This window comes from Primulina eburnea, chromosome 11 (genome assembly GCF_022965805.1).
Source record: "Primulina eburnea isolate SZY01 chromosome 11, ASM2296580v1, whole genome shotgun sequence".
Classification (NCBI taxonomy): domain Eukaryota; kingdom Viridiplantae; phylum Streptophyta; class Magnoliopsida; order Lamiales; family Gesneriaceae; genus Primulina; species Primulina eburnea.
The window spans coordinates 39,156,604-39,176,957 of NC_133111.1; the positions used below are offsets into that span (position 1 = coordinate 39,156,604).

The following is a 20,354-nucleotide window of genomic DNA, read 5'->3' on the forward strand; positions in this document are numbered from 1 at the left end:
GTATATTGAAAATGTTGTGAGACTTCATGGAGTTCCAGTTGCAATAGTCTCAGATCGTGACCCTAGATTCACATCAAAGTTTTGGACTAGTTTCCAAAAAGAAATGGGTACACAACTTGCGATGAGTACTGCGTACCATCCTCAGACAGATGGTCAGACAGAGCGTACGATTCAGACAATCGAGGATCTGCTTCGAGCTGTAGTCATGGATTTTAAAGACAGTTGGCAGGAAGCTTTACCACTAGTAGAATTTTCATATAACAACAGTTTCCAGGTGACTATTGGTATGGCTCCTTTTGAAGCTTTGTACGGCAGACGATGTCGATCACCTCTTTGTTGGGATGAATTTGGTGAGAAGCAGTTGACTGGACCTGAGATTGTTCAGGAAATGCATGATAAAGTCCAGTTGATTCGTCAAAGAATGAAAGCTGCCCAAGATCGTCAAGCTAGTTATGCTAACAGACGTCGTCGACCTCTAGAATTTCAAATTGGAGATTTTGTGTTTTTGAGAATCTCTCCGTTTAGAGGTGTTGTTCGTTTTGGTATGAGAGGTAAGTTGTCACCTCGTTTCGTTGGTCCCTACGAGATTGTTGAGCGTATTGGGACTTGCGCTTATCGTTTGGATTTGCCTCAGGCTTTATCTGGCATCCACGATGTTTTTCATGTTTCTATGTTGCGTAAGTATGAACCCGATCCGTCTCATGTGATTCAACCTGATGAGGTTGAACTTGATCCGTCTCTATCGTATACCAAGTATCCTGTTTGTATCTTGGATCGTAAAGATAAAGTTTTACGCAATAAAGTTATACCACTTGTACGTGTTCAGTGGTCGAGGCATGGTGTAGAAGAATCAACGTGAGAAACAGAAGAGAAGATGAGAGCATCTTATCCATATCTGTTTGATTCCTAGTAATGCATTGTTGGTTTTGTATCGTGTGTAAGATGTATGTGTATAAACAGAAATTTCGAGGACGAAATTTGTTTTAAGGGGTGGAGAAGTGTAAGGCCCTGTAATTAATTATCCGGTAATTTTGGCATAATTAGAATAATTATTGAGTTGTAAATTAAAATAATTATTTATGCCAAATAAATTCAGGAAGTGTGTTAAAAATATGTATTTGAGGATATCGGAGAATTTAACGATATAAAATACATATAGAGTTTAAATAACACACGAGAGCAAAATAATTACAGACCGGGATTAATGGGCTTGAGTTACTAGTTTTGTAACCAAATATACAATATATATACATATACATATACATACACACATATCTAATTGAGAAGAGAGAAGAATCGGGCAAGGGAAGAGAAGAAAGAAGAAAACCCCCATTTTCGCAACACATGTAGCAGCTGTGGGAAAGTTGCGATATCTCCTCCGTCCGGTGTCCAAATCACTAACGGTTTGAGGGGTTGTCTTCCTTACATCCATAGCTTCATTTTGAACCATGAATCGCTAATTTTGATGCTCGTTTCAGCCCCAATCGAGCCCTGTTTCGGGACTGCTCCTTTTCGATTTTCTTGTTCGATTTTAGGTGAGCTATTGCTTGGTTTTCTTGGTTCTTTGGAGTATATTGAGCAAGGATTTGAAGCTTAAATCTTACCTTGCTGTTCCTGCATTTTCCAGCTAGTTTTCAGTTCGGTTTTGGCCGTGAATAGTGTTTTCCGGCGTCTTTTCCGGCGAGTAGCAACATTGGACCGCTAGCGACTAGTTTATACTTCGATCTTGGTAATTTTTGATCCAATTCCAGATTTTTCGGTGCATAAGTAGGCTGCCCCGAAGTGTAATGTTACTCGCTTCGATTTAATTTCGCTTTGTCGATTTTAATGCATTATATTGACGTATATATTGGGTTTATATTGTAGGTTCGATCGTTGGAGAGCTTTGAGGTATAAATTGAAGAGTTTGTGAATTAGTATCGAGTTAATCATGGGATTATTTTGGAGAATTACGGTTATTTAGTTGAAATTTCGGAATTGTTGAAATTGATTTGGGAATTAAGTTTTGATAATTAAAAATCAATAAGTTGGATTAATTTAGTGTTTTGGCGAATTGTGAATTATTCGACCTATTTTTATCATCTTTAGGTCGAGGAGATTAAGGTCGAGCTTGTTGTGATTTTAGAGTCGGTTTAGGTATGTTACAGCTCGGTAACATACGACGGTAAAATATAAATTATGTTAAATTGACATTCTGTGTTACATTGATCGTGTTATGAATTGTTGACTGTTATAAATTGTTAAATGCCTTCGTTATGATCTATGTATTATTATTATGACATATTATTGGCATTTAGCATTGGGCATACAGTTATGACATTCATGTTGAGCCCTATCGTTTTTGTTAGCCCATTGTTGATATCCGTTGTTATCTGGCACTGTTGTTTATCTCGGGATCATTGTGTGGCTGATAGGCCTATACACATGAGACCGAAGATGTGATTGAACAATCTCGTGGTTAGTGCAGCCTTTTGAGGTGAGCGCTGGGATTGTGTCATCTAGTTCGTTCTGTTGTGCCATCCTGTTATAGCGTATCAGCTGTATGGAGGGCGAGTCAGGGGTGTTATTTAGCACAGCTTGGCATACCTCGCATACTTGGCAGGGCGGTTTAGCTGCATGACGATGTAGCTCCCCTGTGTTGTTGCTCGAGCATTATTCCAGTTGTTATCGTACCGTTTGTTGGCTCCTGTTATCCCGATTATTCGTTGAGCCTTTCATGCATTGCATATTACATTTCATTATATGATTATGCATGATTTATGTTATTGTTGTTATTGTTGAACTGTTTCATACCAGAATCCTAACCTCAGTTGTTTACTGGGGGGCTGATGTGGTTGCTTTTGGGCACCATGGTAGATCTCCCGAGTCGTTTTGCAGCATCAGGCCGAGGTTCCGCCAGTGGAGCTCGGGATTGAGGTTGGATTGCTTGGTTCTGTTCAGTGAAGTCTCCCAGTTATTCTATATGTATGTCTTGAGTTGTCTCAGTCTTGTATTGTAGTTTATTTGTCGGGGAGATGCCTCGTGTATTTGTATTAGTATTTGGTTGTTCTTGTTATGTGCTGAGGCGACTTTGTGATTTTCTTTATCTGGTGAGTATTTGATACGTTTTAAATTCTGTTTAGTCCTGGCCAGTGCGGCTATAGGTTGTTGACTCTAGTTGGAGTATATTTTGATATAAACTACTGTTTGAGTTTTCGGGATGTCCTATTTACGGGGAGGTCATGCCGAAATTTTTCTAGGCCCTGAGGTCCCTTTTAAATTATTTTAAACCTTTTTCCGCTGCAGTTTTAAATCAAACCATTATTGTTTGATCATTAATTGTCGTTAGAGTAAATGGGCCTCACATAAGATATAAGATGATAGCATTGAAAACTTCTCGTCAAATAAATTCACTTAGCCAAATAGTGAAATACAAATATAATAATACAATATTTCATCAAATTAATTTTGACTATCATAAAATGCTAATGAAATCTAAACAGTTGTATTATTAGATGAGATATTAAATAAAACAAATACTTTTATATATATATTTGAATGATATCTCATATGCATATCTTAATTACGTTATTCGTGTCTCTTCTCAAAAATTTTAAAATACAATAATTAATTTTTTATATCGTTTCACGAGATATAAAACATTATAAACAAAATGTAAACTCGATAAAATAAAATTTTTTTTGTTTCAATGAATAATATAATATTATGTTCTAGACACAACAAAAGAAATTGAACTATATTATTTCCATGATACGATGAACGCAATAATTGTTCCAAAGTTTCTAAAAAATGACTAACGAGATGACTTTCCTGATTTGCGTCAAATTAAACAAGGACACGGTTCTAATATATAGTAATTTGAATATATTTTCAAGTATTATTTCTCACAGTGATTGAGAATTAATTGTTAAAAATTTATTAACCTTATAGTTATATGTTAATGATATTGATATTAAATATATAAAAATAATATTACAATTATCACGATGTTTGAAGAAATTACAACACCATTCATTGGTTATCTTTTTTAAGGATATATAGGTTATACATACTTTTATTTACAAGTGAAAAACTATCACGACTAAAAGAATTTTTTCTTCGGAGTTCAGTTGATGATTGTCATTAGCTAAAAAATCAATCAATCAAAAAAACAAATAATCGAAAATATAAGATTACCAGATAAAAACAATGTAGCAAACCGAAAAAATGTCGTGATAGGGAAGCAAACAACAAGCATGTCAGATCCCAGATGAGGATTCTAAATAACATAATAAGTGTTAAAGATGATCATATACTTGTTGAGTATACCAAAATGGTTATACACATATTATAAAAACTACTACAAAGAGTTGTTGAGTTGTCAAAATCAACCAAAAAACATATTGAAAAATGTGTCATGTGGATAAGATAATTTTTTTCGATTCATATACTGTCTATGGTCATGATTTTTAATTTTTGTGGTATGATTTGTTTCAATTGGTAAATGCTACTAGCCATATTTCAATTCATTTAAATATTATCAAAATTTCATTCATATATTTTCAGCAGTTTAGTTGCTCACATGCAACGCACGTGCACTTTTCTAGTATAACTAAAATGATGAAAGAAATACTAAACAATTCCGGTAAAGTAGTTCTGGAAAAAATACCTTTTGTAATGCTATTTGTGAATGCTCGAGTGCGGCCTATGACTTGATTCAGTCTTATTCTGTCTTTGGCTCACTTTTCCCTTTTTGTGAACACCACCAGGGATTTTAAGAAAATCAAGCACCGCAGTCAGTTGAGTGCTAACATCATTATTAATCTGGGAGGATAGTAGTTATAACTACTTTGAATTTTTCTTCCTAGATTGGAAGCAGCTGCAATTTGTGTTTTCTTTATTGATTGAATACATCCAAGACTGATCTTTTGGAGAGTAGAGATATTTCCTTTGAATTGATCAAACATTTTATATGAATCTAACTGACTATGCTCTAAAGCAGATAAATTTTAGGTGATAGAAGTCAAACTAGCATCGATATGATCATCTATAGTTAATTCAGTCGAGGTTTACAACTTTGAAAACTACATTATTCTTGGAATCTCTTTAGATCCAGGCGGCGAAGGTGTAAGAGAAAGAGTGAGATCCAGGGCCTGACTAGATGAAGAAGGTCCAGCCTGGTCGAATATCAAAACTGGCTCAGCTGCCATGGTTACATCTTCTTGTACCATTACTTCGTCCACAATAAGTCTTGGTATCAACACAATTGTCTCGACCATTAATAAGGGGGGTTTGTTTTAATACGCATTCGAGCTCACATTATTTTTCTACACATTGGTGTTGACGATTCTCCTTGATTTTGTGTATGTACCTTTTGTGTTTTCAAAATTAGATCATACCGACAAAACGATTCTCTTTGTTGCTCTTTATAAAATTATTGCCTTGATTCATTAATTGGTTTATGGAAAACTCTGCTGATTTTTTTCTTGCTCGTAGACTCTGTTTCTTGGCTTTCTTTTGATACTTGATCTTGTTGTAAAATAACATTGGTTAACTATTTATTTAAAAAAATGACTTTCTCAAGTGTATTTGTTACATTAATATTGCGGATCTTGTTTCAACGTCGAGTCGAACATATGTTTCTTTTATTGGAAGAGGTTTATGTCACTGCACCATATAAGTGACGGCAAAAACTTGTGTGAGACGGTCTCACGGGTTATATTTGTGAGACGGATCTCTTATTTGGGTCACCCATGAAAAAGTATTATTTTTTATGTTAAAAGTATTACTTTTTATTGTGAATATGGGTAGGGTTGACCCGTCTCACAGATTATGATCCGTGAGACGGTCTCACATGAGACTCACTCATAAGTGACAACTTCTCCTTAACTTTCGTGTCTTCAAAATTAGTTAATACCGGCAGTCACATAATTGGATTTTAAATAAGAAATATAGACACAAAAACTGTGGTAATATGATTAGATGTATATACAATTGGGGGTTATTGGATTAATAATTTTAACCTAGATTTCTTTAGCACTTCCAACTTTTTCTCTGTCTTTTTTGCCCCCGAGTCGATTTTCTTTACATTTTAGCGGTGTTTTACAAATACTAGTTTTATTAATATATTATTTTTATAAATAAGAATATAACATATTTAATTTTATAGTATTTGGGCCAGACACTAGTGGTGGGCCGACATACCATATCTTTTTTAGTTACGTCCGTTCAAGAAAAATTATGGCCCATTATTGCATGTTCTATAAACAGTTGCTTTTGTTTTCCACTGCTGGAATTTTGTTTCTTATCCACATGAGTGATCATATAGCTTACCATTACTAATGTCTGAGATTCTTTTGTTTATATCACTTATCTCGTTGCCTGCATGTGTGGTAGATACCGGTTGTGATTTAATAAATAACTTTTTCTTTATACTTTAAGGGTGTGTTTGGTTGGTGTGATAGGATAAGTGAATGATTGATAATTAGAATGATTAAAAAATGAGATATATAGATTAATAGTATGAGGATAAATAACATGGTGTTTGGTATGATTTTAAAATAATGGATTAATTTTATAAATTTTATTGCAATGACCAAAATGCCCCAAATGCTAATTAAATATATATTCTTAAAATAATTGGATAGCTAATTAAATATTTGTAATTATAATTTACATTTATTAAAATTAATTTAAATATATTTATTAGAAATAAATATGTGAATATGCAATTACTTTAATAATTAAAATAGTAGTAATATTTTGAATGTTAATGTAAAATAAAGTTTAGTAATAATTATAATATTAGTGTGTTTTTAAAATAATTATAAATATTTTAAAATAATTTGATAGATAATTAAATATTTATAATTATAATTTACATTTATTAAAATTAATTTGTGGTGTGAGTAGGGTTTTGAAATAAGAGAAGAAGAAAAAGGTCATTTGTGGAGTGATGATAATTTATCCCACCTAATTTATTAGATTAATAATCAAACAATTAATCATAAAATTAGATTTTAAACCAAGTCAAAAGGATTATTAATATATCTTAAAATTTTAACCAAACATTAGATAAAAGTGTGATTATTTATTTATCATTGGTTAATCACATCAACCAAACACACTCTAAGGGAGTGTTTGGTTTGCTTGATTAGGTGGGTTTATTTTTTTTAAACTCACCTAATCACTCGTTTGGTTCGATTTTTATTAAACCAAGTCAATCCCTCCTATGAATGATTAGGTTATATTAGGTAGGTTAAAATAATAGCTCCTCACCCCCTAGGATTATTTATCTCACTCTCAATACCTCCTATTTTTTCAAATCTACCCTTCTCTTATATTTAAACTCACCACTACTTCCCCCCGGCGCCGGCCGATTTTTCCGGCCGGCCGTTTCAGGCCGCCGCCGTCGCCGCCGCCGCGAAGGGGAAGGACAATTTTGTCTTTTCATAAAAAAATTCAAAATTATCCTACACTTAAAAATCTTACCAAACATAATATTATTTTACACCTTATATTACAATCCTAACACAATCATTTTCTTTATCATTTACATACTAATCATTAGTTTATCATATCCTTCCAACCAAACGTAGCCTAAATACAATATCATGCAGACAATCTTAATGTTATGTTCTTAGTTACATAATGCTTGGTTTTCTATTTTATATATGTAGATGTTTGAGTTAGAATGTCCATTGTTAGTTGTCGCACATCGGTTGGATAAAATACCTGAGAGTTGTATATATAGTCTTGGACAATTCTCTCCTTTTGAGCTAGCTTTTGAGGTTGAGTTAGGTCCAAATTCAAATCTTAATAGTTAGAATAGAATGTCCATCCGTATTACATTTTGTATGATCCCTCTTGATCCATTTAAAGATCAAGTTCTTTATGGAGAATATTTATGTTATATGGAATAGATTAACAAAACTTGGCGTTGAAAAAAGATGTTCGATATGATATGATTCTTTGTTTTATACGAAAGATTGTTGCCTGAAAAGGTATTTCTATGCGATTCTCAGTAGAATATTAGACTTTATGCAGGAAAAAACATGGCATAAATAGTACCCAGAACTTGAAAGTTTATTAAAGAAACAAAATCTTTATTTTGCAAGCAACTGAATTCACAAATGAGCACACATAACAAATCTCGAAAAGGTAAAAGTAATCCTAGGAACTTTGTTTGCAGAAATCACGAATAAAGACGAACGAAAATCCATTAACAGACGGATGGGTCGTAGATGCTAATTCAAGAAAACAAGCCATGATCTTAGCCGCCACCTTTTTTTAACTTGTATTGCACAATTGGCCTATCATTTTTCAATTTTTATTAACTTCGGAAAGCTATCATGCCGCAAAAGCAAGGGACAGCCGTGCCGAATGAGAGCTCCCCAATGGCAGCTTATTCGCTCTCGGTGGCCTACCACCCACATGCCCCGCACCACCGGATATACCCAATGGGAACAATGGCGGGCCTTCCGGCACTGAGCATTTCACCGGCTGCGGCCCCACGCTGACCGACTTCTCTTGCCGACAGCTCATTAGCAGAAGGCCATTTCCCTTCCTCTTCCCGCCGTCGCCTCCAGAAGCTTCCTCTTGCAGCCTTTTGTGGAGAAACGCCACGTTGCCTATTTCCGAAGCGGAGATGGAGAAATTGGTGATACTTGCTCTGTCAAATCCTTCTGCGGTGGTCACGCTCCAATCGATGCTGACTTCACTCGGTGTGTAGCATTCTGTTCCCGCAACACTCGGCGTTGGTGGCTCGTCCATGCTTCTTCTTCCATGCAGATTATTATTGTTGCTGCTAATCATACATCTGGCGGATGCAAACCTAAACGCTGGAGCTTCGTCGTCCAGAGAATCCCTCCCACGATACATTTGGTAAGAATTGGATTGTGTCGAGAAGCTTTCGATCTCGAACAAATCAGAGCTCGCGTCACTGTACATATCGTCATCCATGTTCGAGAGGCGCGCCATGGGGCTTCCTGGATTGAAATCGGATGTTCTAGAAATAGACATGGGATCGTGCACCGGTTGGAAAACTTCCAACGAGTCGCGAGGCGGATCTTCCAGGGGATTGATGACTGATTTTGTAACCATGGCCTTGAAACCTGCTGGCTTGGTCGTCTGGATTGATGAATTGAGGATAGGGAAGGTGAAAGCAGCAGCGTTGGCGTCACCAAACGGCCTTCCTGATGGAGATACACGTTGCTGGCGGGGCGGATCAGTGGGGGAAAAGTTTTTCTCCTGGAGAGAGCTGTAAAGGGTAATTCGGAGCCGTTGCTTTCTGCTGGAGCGCCATTTCGACGTTAGGAATTGAAATCTTCGGTGGCATGTTTGCTGGCGCTTTCTCGTCACGGCTCTGACCTCTTTTAGCATACGAGTAACTCGTTTTTTCCAAGTTACCCATATCGTTGTGGATCATAGCAGGTCCCCTGATGTCTGAGTCCGAGGTTGCTTCCTTAACCTTAACGGAATTCTTGCCACTGCAGCAGCACTTTCGGCAAAAACTCCATTTCTTGGCAGCGGGATTCCTATTTTTGCTACGCATATCAGAAGGCAAATTCCTTAAAGAAACAGCCATTGAACCTGGAGGATTTGCCAACAAGCCTGTTTGGCTGTTCCAGCTAGCCTCGGACGAGGCCGTGGGCGTGGCATGAAATGATCTTGTCCGATAATTCCTGCCATATCCATCTGCGGAAGAAACCGATGACAATCTTGGAACCGATAGCATATTGTGAGCTGTCATCTGCTGTTGTGGTGGTTTTTTAATGTCTTCGGCTTCATTGTTTTCGCTGAAATATTTCTGTGCATCGAAAATGCTTATTTCTGAGTCATCAATGGTGCAACCTGTTTCATTTCCTTGGGAAACTTTTTTCGGATCTTTGGGTTGGATATATGAAGGAAAGAATATCTCCTTAAAGGGTGTAGGATTGTTTTGAGGTAAGGATCTGTACCGTAGAGGAGATTCTATGACGCTAAAGATTGGTTGCTGTGGTGAATTGTACTTGAAACTCTTTACTAAATTTTGTGACTCCATTCCACATACACACGCACACCTTTTAGAAAGGGAATTAATGCACAGTATATAAATAGTAAAAAGTTGAGAGGAAACTGATGCTTTGTGAAATTAGTGACTCTGGCCTTAAGTAGAATGGTTCAGATGAAGAAATCTCTGCCAGTAATACGTGGGACATGATTGTTCATTATTTTATTCAACTTTTGTGGTCAACATTTTGACATATCAGCAATCCTCTTTGTTCTCTTTCACCAAACATATATATGTATATATATAATTTTGATATGTTGCACATTTACCATACACATCTATGTGAGCAATGATGAGGTATCACTCACACATTGGATGTGATTAAATATAGAAAAATTGTGCATCCAATAGGTGAGTGACACCTCATCGGTGCTCACGTAGGTGTGTACGGTATATCTACAGCATATCAAAACTGTATGTATATATATACACACATATCATTTGGTGATTTTAATTTGATGCGCCGAAGATGTGTGTATTGGCATGCATGCATGCATCAGTCTAATTAAACTGGAATAGAATTAAGAAAAATTCATCCGATTCGTAACTCAAATAGATTAAAAATAAAAAAATTATATGTATGAACTTCATGATTCAGCCCACCATTGTGATTTTATAATAATTTGGTGGTATTCTTTTTGGGAAAAGATAAAAGATACCAATCCCTAGCTAATTTTATGTAATTGAAAATAGTATAACTCACAAATTTGAATAATATTAATGAGTATAAATCTTGGACACTTTCTTGGACACTTTCTGTCTGTTTATTGGACAGCATAACGAAAGGTTGGCCAATAAAAAAAAGATAATGATTTCATTCATCATTGCAATATTTTCCAAAGTTATCTTCTCCCCTTTATTAAAAAAATAAAAATCATTCGATCGAAATGGACATACTTTTTTATTTTGGTTTTGTCTCCAACTCAAATGGCCACCCCTCATTCCATGTGGTTTCTCTACTATCCACCATGCTTCTCCACTGTTACCATTTCAACTTCTTCGACTATTCTCAACTTGGAGGCTTGGGGGTCCAACCCCTAGCTCCTTTCATACTATATATATATATATATATATATATATATATATATATATATATATATATATATATATATATATATATGGACATATATATAAATTTTAATAGATATGATATTGTGTGCGTGTGTACGCGCGCGCGCACATATATATTAATATGTATATCATACTGTCGATCTCATGTTGATATAATATAGAGAAAAGAATGGTTTTTTTTTTAAATGACTTGATGATAGTCGGATAAACCGGATGATTTGAGTGGGAAACTTACTCGCGTGTCGAGAATGTGCACATGTTTCTTCTCGAGAATATTGCTGGAGACCGGGCAACTGATACCCGAGCTGAATGACTTGCACACTTTAAGAGCAAAGAACGTTAGTCGGGCGTTAGAATGTTTTCCGACGTGTCTACTCCGATGCTCGAGTTAGTCAAATATTTTTCCAAAGGAAAGTGCAATATAGATAATATATATTGAGTGAATTGATTGTTTTATGATCAGGTAAACCTAGGTATTTATAAGAAAAAATATAATGATGATCTTGTTTTTTGTGTCCATCTATTCCTCATGATCAAGTGGCTGCACATGTCCTACCCTCCTGATAATCTTACTAATGACAACCATATTGTTTTGAATCTTGTCATATCATCTTTACGTGTACTGAATAACACATGCCAATATTTCGAAGTATGATCCTCCATATCTGTGGGCCCAAGGATTGATGTCTGTTCCAAAGTGATTGGCAGTGATCTCGATGTGAGGACACAAACATAGTCCACGATTCACTAATTAAGTCTTTTTATAATGCTCGGGCTAAGCTAAGAGATCGGGTTTTTGTGATCAGCTTTTGCAAACCCATGATGGCCTATAAAAGTGTTTCTTTTTTCTCGGACTGATTCTTATCCCGACTTCCCTTTATCATCTCGATCTATATATCCTCCTGTTCGAGTCCCATGATGACTCTGATCTTCGTGGGTATCATCATCATTTATTTTTATTGTTAATTTTTTTTTGGAACTTATTTATTTGTGGGTTTTCATGAACGTGGTTATAGTGGCTCCAAGTTGATCTAGATTTGGGAATTGTGCCAAAGTGCTGGCGGTGAAGTGTGAGCTGAGAGCTAACATGATGTGCCTCGTACTCAGGACAAAATTCTTGTTTTTCTTTTCATTCACGGATGGACTTCTTTATCCCGGCCTTGTTCTTTTATTTTTTTCATTAAAAAAACCGGCTTGTAACACAAAAGCAAGATTTATGCAATATATGCAAAATTAAACTTGACAATCACTATAGCAGAGGTTGATCGGTCATTGTGTTTATTTGCTATTTGGATGATTATAATGACTCTGACTACTCAAGATTTATGCAATATAGGTTGGGATGGCTTGTAACACAAAAGCCAAGCACACATAAAAATTTTGATGCAATAATTGCGAAAACGAATTCTAGATTATATTATACATAATATGTATCGATCACTTGTATCTCATCTGACATCAAAGTCTCAAGTTTGAGATGAAGTTTCGAGTTCGAGACTCAATCGTAACAATCATTTGTTCCTTAAACTCCAAAAAAAAAAAAAAATTAAAGAATATTCAGTAGTCTAAAATTGACAAATTCAATCTCTTTTCTTTGAAATTAAAATTGGTTAAATGCTCTTGATAACATAAAAGTAATTCTAACAACCCTTTCCTTTGTTTCTCTTCTATTTGATTCAAACATTAGATGCCTAATTATGAATTTCATGTATTTCCAAGAAATTGGAGGGTGGGTTTCATGTGATTAAACTGCATTATAATAAAAGGACATAATAATGCATGAAACTATAGCTTGAATACGACGTCACATTTACTAGTTGCTTCTCGGTGGGCTCCATTCTCTCAATACTTTGTTTTGTGATGAATCCAAACGCTAGGCTTTCCAACCAAGTACGTGTTTCTGTGTGTTTTTTTACATAAAATTTTATACATAAGTTACACACGTCAGTTGCATTGTCGATCGATATATGATATATATGACCAAACGTATTATTTTGAAATAAATTTTAGAATTTAATTGAATATTTATATATATAATTATATAAAAAAAAATTGTGATTTTGATCTTTGTCAAATTTTAGTCTTAATTTGATATTTTTAGTTATTTTTTTTGGGGTCGGTCTTATTTTACTTGTGAAATTAATGTTGAACTTACGTGTGCAATGTTATGTCAGCATTGTCATAAAATACCGATCAAAATTGAAATAAAATGAAAGATCCAATATTAAATAGTCAAATTTTATGTTACCTGAGATGTGCTCATACAATAAGATTTTTTTAAAAAAAATTTGTGATTTTGATCATCTATATTGTCAATTTTTAGTATTATTTTGATATTTTTAATTAATTTTTTTGGGGTCGGTCTTATTTTACTTGTGAAATTAATATGGAACTTACGTGTGCAATGTATTTTCAGCATTGTCGTAAATATGATCAAAATTGAAATAAAAATGAAAGATACAAGATTAAAATTCAATTTAGACGATAAAAGACAAAAAGTCGTAAAGAGACAAAATAAAAATATTAAAAAAATAAAATATTAAATAATCAAATTTTACGTTACCCTGTGATGTGCTGATACAATAAGATCGAAATCTTATTTACTTTATGTTTGAAAAATAAATTTTTATGAAGCTTAGATTATAGGAGTAATCTCACGAGAAATTTATAAAACAAAATATACAAGCTTGAATTGCAATATTTGCAAACTTTCTCGAGCTAAATTAAAATAAAAATAAAACAGTATATAAATTGACTAATCTCCCAAATTGATTTAATTCAGGTACAAGCATACATGCCCTAAAACTTTTCTTAGTTTCAGGCCCAGCTTAAATTATAAGTTGATCCAATAAAATTTGGGTTACTGCTTGAGCCCAAACAATTGACACCCAAGATTTGCAAAACATCAGCTTATCCCACAACGAAGTGTGGTCGTCTAGGCCAAAATCGTCAATTAAGACATAAGATGAGTATTAGTAGATGCGTAGTTATCTTGTGAGACGGTCTTACGAATCTTTATCTGTGATACGTGTTAACCCTACTGATATTTACAGTAAAAAGTAATTTTCTTAGCATAAAAAATAATATTTTTTCATGGATGACCCAGATAAGAGATCTGTCTCACAAAATAAGACATGTGAGACCGTCTCACACAAGTTTTTGCCTTAGTAGATTCTGTCAGTGCAGTTTTTTTCGTATATCGAATTAGACTGAAATCGATTTAATCACTTTTACATTAATTTAAATTTGACCTCATGTGAATTAAAGAAAGGAGAAGGTTAATAAAAAAAGAAATAAATAAATCAAAGGTCCAACTGATGACCACGTCTATATTATAAATATGCAGTTACGAAGAATCCAATTATATTTCTGGATATACACAAATTTTGAATCTTACTTATTTGAAATTCGGCAACTTGCACCATCTATCTGATATCTTTTCAATCATTATTAAATAAAATATGATTTATTTGTGCTCGACTGTTAAAAACTGAGAGGATAATAAATTCAAAGATTTGTGTACGAATCAAATATTTTTCGAGTCAGTTCAAAATGTTGACGAACCAGCTCGATTCGTTTATATCCTCATAATATGTTCAAAATATTAACCGAACTCGAATATGTTCGAACTTTTTGAGTCAAACGCGAGTCAAAATTATATTGCTCAATAGTTCGCGAACTTTGTTATCTTAATAAGATAATATAAATATATATTAAAATTTTTGAGCTTCGAATCGAATTCGAATATTTCATAGCGGAATTCAAGGCTTAATTTTTCACCATATTTGACTTGATTCAGTTCATTTACATCTCTATGATCAACATTTTCTTGGGAAAAACTTAGCATGCATAAAAACTTTGAAGCAATAATTGCGACAAAAATTCCAATTCGACTAAAATTAATTAGGGATGACAAAAGAGCGGTCTGGGGCTAGTTTGGCCAAACTCGGATCCGTCCCACCTCACTTTAGACCTGCCCCCACTACGAGACAGGTTTAACACAAGGTTGGGTTTAGACTTGGTCTATTTTCATCACCAACTCAAATTGACAAATCCCATCTATTTTTTCTTTGAAATTAAATGGGTTGATGGTGGGTTATGACATAAAAGTCAATTTAACCACCATTTTCTTTGATTCTCTTCCGTTCGGTTCTAACATTAGGTGGATAATTATGGATTCCATTTCTTGCAAAGAAATTGGAGGGTAGGTTTTCTTGTGATTAAAACTTTATTATAATAAAGTATGCCTGGAAAACCCAGATATCTAATAAACATTGGCTTTCATGCAAATGAAGACTTTGGCATATCTGGAGTGATTATTTTTTAAGGGAGAATCTGTCGGGAAATCTTTGTCTACATGATCCGGGCGATGAAGAAAAACCATCACAATCTTATTAAGCTAATTATTGAGAAGCACCAGTTACAAATGTCCCATCGAACATTTAAACAGATATTACAATCCAAGTTGTTTATGTTGCAAATCAACCTATGAAACAAAGAGTTTTTGCGCCATCAACCCGGGCATATCAAATGGGATGGCGGGTGGGTCGATCCGTAACCTGCCACAACCCACTATTAAGCAGGGGGAGCGGTCGACAGACCTAATCCATTTTGAAGAGATTGTTGTCCAGGCCTGGTAATGTGGACAACGAGACACACTTGTGAGCCGTAAAAGGATTTATGTCTTTTTCTGACAATCGAACAACTTACTGGAACTAAGTGAATTATGTTTTTTTTTTTTTTTTGGCAAATTGATCCACGCCCTAAACACACAAACTAAGGTAGGGTCGAGTCGTCCAACAAATAGTCGGCTGGTCTATCCGTAACCTTCCACAACCCACTATTAAGCAAGACGCAGCGGTCGACAGACCTAAGCTTTAACTGTATCCACCCATCAAAATCAATCTTGATTAAAATACTTATAAATTTGTTCGAGTTCTGGATATGTAAATTTTTATTTGAATCTTACAAAATGATAATTTTTATCGAGCTTTAATTTTCTTGTTATCGTTACTGTTGATGTATTTAAAAAAAAAAATCATATATTGAAGGGCAAAATCTCAATCTAAGTATAAGGGCCTTACATTGGATCCAACATTTTCAATGTATTTGGAGTTGTGGAACCCATACCCTAAATGTGTGAATTGGAGCCTATGAATCTACAACTGTCAAAACAGCTTTGGCTCATCGGTCAGGACGTCGGTCAAATAAAATAGATGAGTTGAGTTGGTAATTTATCACCCGTCTTGTTGGCTCGTTTTGACGGTTCTATTTGGATAATTATCATTGTTCTAGAGTGGAGTTCAACCTATTACTGGAGTATTAACCAAATTATATATTCGACAACCCATATTTATTATTTGAATCCCACCTGTAAAAATGAATAAAGACATTAGGATTCTTACTCCAATATCTGCTGCACGTAACCATATCAATTACTATCAATATTGTTTGTATTATGCATGCCATCACAGGCGGAGCCACATGCATGTATACCCAATTTTTTTAAAAAAATTTATATGTAATTTTTGTATAACTAGATAAATGCATGTGCGTTGCACGTTGAGAAATAGAATAATTTGTATATGATAATTTTATATAAATATGTTTAAATTATTTTTGAAATAAGAATAACTTTTAATAGATAAATAATTAATTATTTGGTTACAATCGAAATCATCACATTTTCTTGTCTTTGATTTGAAGACTTTTTGAAATCTTTTTGTGTCCGTCGGTTTTATCTTCTTATCTCTTTTTTTTGTACTCGGCAATTGGTTCTTCATTTCGAATCTCTATTTCATCTTCGTCTTCATGGATCTTCATGTTTTTGTTGATGTTTATTTCATTTGATTTTTCTACATTTGGTGCTACATTGCCTTGTTTAGTTGTCTTGATAATCTTCCGAGATCTCTGTTTCTTGATATTGACATTTGTTGTTGGATAATTGTCATGTATCTCAATAGCTTCTGCCACAATTTTTAACATTTCATCACGTTTTTCCACTGAATTATCCAACTTGAACAAGAATGTGTGGAGCTTGGTTGATTTAGCGAATCTTTATATGGGTTATTTGGTAAATTCTGCATTGAAAATTTTTATTGTTAGATGCAATATTTATGTAGATATAAAATCATTTGTTTGTTTTATCTTATATATGGTCATGAATTTGAATGAAATCTTCAATAGAACATCCAACAAAAGACGCCGCAACTTCTCCAAATAATGTTATTATTGCGATCTCATTCTCATCTTCAATTGTGATTGTTATTCTATACATGTAACATAAAGAAGTAAAGTAATGATCACATTTTTTTTATTGTGATCTAAAACTTGGGTTGTGTATTGGTAATTTGTTTTACATAAAAACGATTTGAATTCATTTTTATTTCTCTTTTTCTATTCATTTGATGTATATAAGAGTAATTATTACACATAAAACTAATTTAAACTCATTTTGATTCTGTTGAAGTGTTTTCTTATTGTACCAAACAATTATTTGTGTTTGTCATGCATAGGGTTTTACAATTTGGTAAATTGACAGGCACGTCAATGCAATCCTCATTATGTTCACCATTTGCTTAGTATAGGGCTTTGCACGATAAATCACAATTATAATAAATAAATATTGCGTCGCGGGTAAAAAATATAACTTTTGACATAAATATTAAGCAATATTCGAACTAAAAGATAAATCTTTCACTATCATTCAGTTTTGTTAGGTTAAGCGTGCAAGAGTGAGAGTAGCATTGAGATGAGTGAACTCCTGTGAAGTTTTCGTGAGTTACGCTGCTGACATTGTGTCGCTTATTTTAAATTTCATTAAAGATATAATTTTTAAAAAAAAAAACTGTAAATTTCATTCCAAAAAAAAAAATTAGATTTTTCTTCAATTATTATAAAATTCATTAATACCTGAAAACGAACAAAAAAAAGACATTTATTTATTAATATTATTTAACGAAAATAACGACATAAATGTAAACAAATTGCATAAAAACTCCTACGAGGCTGTTTCACAGGAACATGTCTCATATCCTACCCTAATCATGAAAAATCATTGTTTTTTCACTCAAAAAATTGACCCGTGAGCCATCTGAAGGATATATCCTTGAGACCGGCTCACAAAAAACCAATTCAAAAATTGGAGAACTATAAAAATTCATAAAAAAAAAAAAAGAGAAGTCAAACAAAAAAAATTATTTTTAAAATAAAGATATAATTGATTCTTTGAAAATATATTGTAAATTTTATTATTCTTCTATTCATTTTAAATTATATTAAAGATATATTTTTTAAAACAAATAAAGTATAAATTTCATTTCAAAAAATGGTGGCTAAATTTAATTTTGTTCAATTTTATTTAGAATTAATTGATAAAAACAAACAATAGAATATTTCAAATTTTATTAAAGATATTATTTTTTAAAAAAAATGATGTGTAAATTTCATTCCAAAAAATGAAGGCTTAATTTAAATTTCATTTTAAAAACCGGTGGCTAAAATTTATTTTTCTTCAATTTATTTTAGAATATATTAAATAATATATGGAAAAAAACAAACAAGCGAAGAGAAGTATATCAATTATTATTATTTACGTTATTCATAGATGTTAATTTATTTAAGTTAAAAATAAAATTGACTCAGAAACTCCTATGAGGTTGTTTCACGAGTGAAAAACATGCCTCATATCTGACTTGAATCATGAAAAAAAAGTATTTTTTCACTCCTGAAATAACTGGGTCAGCCCCTCTCAGGACTATATAAATGTCTCATATAAATGGAGTACAAATTTCATCACAAAAAATGAAGACTAAATTCATTTATCTTCAATTTATTTTAAATTACATTAATTAATAGATGAAAAACATATAAAATAAAAAAATAATAATAATAATGGAGTGCAAATTTCATCAATAAAATGAAGGCTAAATTTCATTTTTCTTCAACTTATTTTAAATTTTATTAATTAATTAATATATGAAAAAAAAACAAAAAATAAACATGTATTACTGAAGAATGAAGGCTGATACAAATTTTTTTTTTATTTTCTTCAATTTAGTTTAGATTCAATTAATTAATAGATTAGAAAAGACTAAAATTCATTTCTTTTCAATTTATTTTAATTTCATTTTTCTTCAATTTATGTAAATTCACAATTCACATTTACACACTCCATATTTAATTTTATTTTAATTTTAATTTATTTTAAATTTCATTAATTAATAGATGAAGAACATGAAAAACAACAAAAAATTTAAATATGGAGTGTGTAAATGAAGGTAAGGACATTTATGTAAATTCATTTTATATTAATTTATTTTAAATTTTATTAATTAAAACAACAAAAAAATTATTATGGAATGTGTAAATGAAGGTAAGGACATTTATGTAAATTCATTTTATTTTAATTTATTTTAAATTTTATTAATTAATAGATGAAAAACATGGAAAACAACAAAAAAATTAAATTTGGAGTGTGTAAATGAAGGTAAGGACATTTTTGTAAATTCACAATTCACATTCATATATTTATATAGATATAGAATAGATTTTGGAATAATATGATATTAGCTCAAGATCAATTTAAAATATTAAAAGATTCTAAAGTTTAAAATTCTAACTCGGACATAGCTATATTTCTGGCTCCACCACTGCATACCATAGTGGAGCAATTCGCAAGATTTAGTGTCAAAGTGCACAGATGCTCGAGAACTGAGATTGAGCTTAGAATTTCAGTATTAAGGCAAAAACTCGTTTGAAACGGTCTCACATGATGTATTTTGTTGAGTGTCATAATTGTCCTTGTTTGGTAGAGTGATCGAATCGTGATACTTGAGATGTTGTGCGGTTTAAAAAATTTGAGTTGCACCATTACCACTAGCTATAGATTTTGGTAAAGCGGCAAGCCTCGGTCCTAAAATGGGTATCAAAACCAATGTCACGGGTTAGATTTTCATTGATTGCAATGAGTGTAATTATTAGGAGAAAAATTGTTGGGTGCAATAATTGTCCTTGCTTAGTAGAGCGATCGAACCGTGGTTCTTGAGCTGCTGTGCGATTTAAAAGATTTGAGTTGCACCATTACCACTAGCTATATCGTTTGGTAAAACGGCAATCGCTCAGTCCTACATATTTTGTGAGACATATATCTTATTCGGGTCATCCATGAAAAAAATATTACTTTTTTATGCTAAAGGTATTACTTTAGTTGTGAATATCGGTAGGGATGACCCATCTCACAGACAAAGATCAG

The 20,354-nt window shown here is 33.0% G+C and overlaps 1 pseudogene; it reads right to left on the minus strand.

The window, feature by feature from the left end:
* Positions 1–8,046: 8,046 nt before the first annotated feature.
* Positions 8,047–10,120, minus strand: LOC140805930 (protein PHYTOCHROME KINASE SUBSTRATE 4-like; annotated as a pseudogene).
* Positions 10,121–20,354: the final 10,234 nt, after the last annotated feature.